This window comes from Seriola aureovittata, chromosome 19, assembly GCF_021018895.1.
Source record: "Seriola aureovittata isolate HTS-2021-v1 ecotype China chromosome 19, ASM2101889v1, whole genome shotgun sequence".
In the NCBI taxonomy this organism is placed as follows: Eukaryota; Metazoa; Chordata; class Actinopteri; order Carangiformes; family Carangidae; genus Seriola; species Seriola aureovittata.
This window is the reverse complement of record NC_079382.1, coordinates 21,976,167-21,981,099: the sequence shown is the minus strand read 5'-3', so window position 1 is coordinate 21,981,099 and position 4,933 is coordinate 21,976,167. Positions and strand designations below refer to the sequence as shown.

The 4,933-nt window shown below is 36.7% G+C and overlaps 1 long non-coding RNA gene across 1 annotated transcript; it reads left to right on the top strand.

Annotated features, from left to right (window-relative positions):
- LOC130160592 (uncharacterized) lies at nt 1–1,667 on the top strand. Its single transcript, XR_008826028.1, has 2 exons — nt 1–86; nt 1,303–1,667. It is a non-coding gene; the product is annotated as an uncharacterized LOC130160592 (long non-coding RNA).
- The last annotated feature ends 3,266 nt before the right edge of the window (nt 1,668–4,933 follow it).

Sequence of the window (4,933 nt, the reverse complement as noted above, 5' to 3'; positions counted from 1 at the left end):
TTTTTACTCTTCTAAATGTCAACATCCTGTCAACATCCTGTCAACATCCTGTCAACAGGCAGCCGCGGCAGTCAGCAGGTAACAAGGTAAACTGGCAGGTCGCCACCTGTTGGTGTCAGTCCTGTTTTTCCTCCATAGTTTACAGGTGCATGTTTTAAATGGCTCTGCTGCAGGTGTGTTAAATGTGTTAGAAGATAAATGCAGATAAGGTCGAAATCACCTGTTGATATTTTTAATTAATTCATTTTTTTATAGATTTTTTTCTCTCTCTTTTTTTTTTTTAGCTGAAACTTTTTAAAATTAAATTAAAACATTTTTACAAGCCATGTTATCACCACCCAGTAAGATGAATTTTGTGGCAAGATTTAAATAAGAAAAATATAAAAGAATATAAATATGCTTTCAGATGAAACTCAGGGAAATATTTTAGATCAAGCACAAGGTTGCTTGTATTGTCCCCTTTATATAACAAAGATTAGTTACAATTTAGAAAGAATTTATTAAATAAACTTAGAAATTGAATTCAACACATATACACAAGTTTCTAACTTTTCATGCAAGAACACAATTGTCAAAAAATACCCTTCATGTGTTGCTCATAACTAGTGATGACTATAAAGAACATAAACATTGTGCCATAACATCAGTCCTGCAGGTTTATTGCATCTCACACTGTATGAGATCTGTCTTTAAAAAGAAATATGGTTTTTAATCTGTGTCAAATTGTACAATATTAGTTTTCAAGTACATCAGATTGATATGAATGTCCGGTGATTTGTAGCAGCACAATATAAATACCATCTCCACCGTCTTGCTATAAACATAAACCTAGCCAGCCTACAGACCGACTGTATGGCTGCCTGGGTTGTGTGGACTTTTTATAAGCCTGAGCTTTTCTATTCATGTTCTTCGACTCTAATTATCCTTTCAGTTTCAATCAAACTACAATTATTATCCACTAGCTTTTAGTAGCGATTATTAGTATTTCAGGGGTTTTAACGTCCTTATAAATAACACTAATGCTGCTCCTTCCTGGTGGCAGCCAGCGGGTGTATCTGAGGCGGCTTTGTTTGGTGTGGCACCTTAATTTGAAGTGGAGTGGTGTGAGCCCTCGGTTCTCCGAGGTTTAATTCAATGTAATTTACTGAAAAATTGGAAACTGGAAAAATCACTAAATCTACATGAAGTAAACAGAGAGTATATATGTTTATTCTCAGAGCAGAAGGTCTTCGTAAACACAAACAGATAAACACGTTGTCTTATTTCTCTGTCATGTATGGGGTCTTTGAATTTCCTCTTCAGTGTGGCATCATCTCTGTGCGGAGGGCTGAGAGGAAACCACAGCATCTATAATGAGGCTGGAAATCCTTCATTCTGTTTGATTTCGTGAAATCAAAGGTTCTGCAGGTTTGTGACAGGAGCTGAAGGTTGATTTCACTCGTGTTACAGTGGAAGCAGAGATCTGCTTTTTCATTCTGGTGACATGTTGGGCGTTAAATGTTTATTTCTGTGCTGGTTTTTGCAGCGTGTGCCCTCCCTGTAGTTTTGTCTATTCAGCTACAGGGGCTATCACTGCTAATGTTAATAACCTTTACATTTATTCCTGATCAAGCATTGCTTTAATGTATGCATATTCCTCAGCTGAATACATTATTTTGCAATTTCAAGCATTTCTGAACTTATTTCCTGGCACCGAGCTGTGGTTCTTGTTGGCTACACCCCGTAAACATACGGGAACAAATAAGGGTCAAAAAGATTTTAAGCTTGGAAAGTTTTTTGTTGTAAATCAATCTTTGTAAATCTGTAAGATAAATCTGCATGAGAAATTTGATTTGCATTTGTAAAAAGAAAACAGGCTCTGAATAAAATCCGTGAGCAAATGAAATCAGTGTTGAGTGAACACAGAGACACTGATAGAAGAAAAGCTTTTGTCAACATCTGCATACAGACACACAGCTGAAAACTGTGTGTAAATCCTGGCGCTCAAAGTTCCCACACAGGCTGTGAACTTGAAGTTACAAGTATGAATTTTGACCCTGTTTTTACGCCTGAATCTGATTGGACAACGTCTGTCCAATGACAAGGCAGAGTCCAATCAGAGGGCAGGTGGATCTGTTACCTTTATCTCCGCTGCAGAAAGGTGTAGATTTTCAAGATGGCGACGGCGTGGGGTTGATAATCTACTACACCCTCTTGTGTCAGTGAGATACAGAAAAAGAAAGAAAAAACAAATACAATTTTCATTTACTTTTATGCTTCAACTTCTCCCTGAATCACTATTTGAGTGTGAAACATTGACTTTTTTTTCTCCATAATACAGTCTTGAGTACAAAATGCAAAATACTGACGTGAGGTAAAAAGATTTGAATAAACCCAGTACATCAAGCTTTTAAGAGGATTTAATTTGGATACAGCTCCTAAACCTTTTAAGGACCCGCAGATTTCCCGCTCTGTGTTGAATACTGTAGTATAAACACTATTTCTTCTGTTGTGAATCCATCAACTCTCAGCTGAGCTCCAGAGTTTCATTTTATTATTTGCAAAAAAGAGATTTTCACAAGAAACTTTCAGTTTTTGTCACCGTCCACATCTTTGTCAAAGTACATTTTAAAATGTTAAAACAGGCAATAAAAAAGTAGCTGTGAAGGATAAAATACCTCAGGGCAACGTTTAATAATAAGTTTAATGGAAGCAAATGTTTACTGATGGTGTTTCCTCTGAATAACACATCGTTAACACACAGTCCTCAGTTTCAGTTTAAGTCTTAAGCTCGTCTGCAGTTGCCACCTCATTATTATCAATTGCAAAGAGGTGAAATTAGACATTTAAACGTAATGCAACAGAATACAGACGATACAGTGTCGGGGGAATTTAACGGGGCCAGCGGAGAAAACAAAAACACAGGTGTACTTCCTCAGCTCAAAACGTTCGAGGCTACGAACCCAGAGATGAGTTTGTTTTTGAAGTTTCTCCTGACAGACGTGTGACCTCCTGCTCAAGGATTTCTCCATGATTAGACGCATGTTTCTGTCACACAAAAGGAGAAGATTAACCACACTGACTTATTACTGAGCAGAGGCTGTCGAAGCGTTGGGCTGGGGTGTCGGAAAGAAACTGTATATTTACTTCTGGTGCTTCTGGTACTTTATATTTCTACTCTTATATTAAAAATACAAAGTATAAATCAACAAATGAATTACAATTTATTATTATTATAAGATAAAACTCTATTATTATAAAAATGTATACCTGCTGCAACTTTAAAGTGATGTACACATTAATGCACCAATAGTTATACCCGATAATGTATTATACTTTAGTCTGTAAGCGAACATTCTGCACAATCAGTGAATTTGGTACTTTTTGTACATTTACTTCAATAAATTTTGAAACTAGGACTTACTTGTAACAGAGTATTTCTACATTGTGGTATTTCTACTTTCACTTAAATAAAAGATCTGAGTGCTGTTGCCACCATTTAACAAGAGACATGCATGTTACATCTGGAGATATGGAAGCACGACTCAAAAACAATAGAAATAAATAAATAGAAATTTTTAAAAAACTTGCCTTCAGGGCTTCCATAGGTTTGGCCGGTGAAAAATGTTTTTTAACAGCCTCTTGTGGCTGAAATGAGTATTACAACAACAAACACTGACAAATGGAACAAATAAATTCACTTGCCCTCACTGCTTCCGTACTGTGTTTATATATCATACATATTATAATATTAGACATATTATTACGCTGAGGCTGGATTATATTCACAGCTAACACTGAATGATTGAATGAAGAGTTACATTTATGCACCAGCAACAAAGATCATGGATCATAAATGTTGATAATCACATTTTGTTTTATGATTAAAGATGTGAACTTTTTCTATATTAAACCAAGACCATGAGATTGTTCCCTGTTGGATATGTTTACTACAACATATCATCATTATAATAGCAGGAAATGTGATCTGGCCAACACTATGTTTCCTTTCAAATGTATTTGTTGTTACAAATGTGTTGTATATAAATAAATAATTCCAGACAGGGTGGCCATCACTCCACTCGCTGCACCGGTGCTGAAAGTCGGAAATCATTTTTCTGCAGAGCTGTGCGATCTGCCTTTTCCATTAAATGTACTGTGGATGATCATGATTCCCAGATGATGAATCCTAATTATTTTAGTAATCCTTCAACTCTGGTTAAAGTGTCCATGAAAACATGACAAATTTCTAAATCTATTAAACAAATTGCCATGAAATGTATTCAGCACATTCTCACTGCCGACAGGATAAATCCTTTTAGATTGTGAGGATCCTATTACTTTTCCTCTACACATTTCTGGCTCCACTCGCCTCTAAAAAGACCTGAATCATTATATTGTTGCTTCACATATTATGCTTTTCCCCTCATTTTACATCAGGGTGCAGTTTATTTGTTTCTTTGCAGGATCTCTGTGCTCAGTTTCTTTCTGAGGACACATCCAGCTCAGTGAGCAGACCACAGCACAAACAGTACAACTAACCAGCCTGTCCAGCCACCAGGGAACTCATAATTCAAAGGCCACAGAACTACTGAGCAGGGGAGGATCAATGTCCCGGTTAGAGTCTGTCCCGCTCAGAAGGGGGCTACAATTTAGGTCAGTGCATGCCCACAGTAATTATAAGTCAAGCTGCGAGAGGGAAATTTAATAAGACGTTATCTGCAACAGGGAAAAAACCTGCAGTAGAAATAGGCATCAAGTGCAAGAGTAAGAGACACCAAGGCAGACATGTCATATTATCTGTGCAAGTAAAACATTCTTGTGGTGATTGAGATCAAACAAACCAAACATTTCCTGTGTAAAGCAAAAGGAATATCTCAGAAAAAAACAACAAAGAAAAAGAGGAGTCTAACAGTAATTTGGCAGGAAATGCTGTATCACCCCAATTAATATT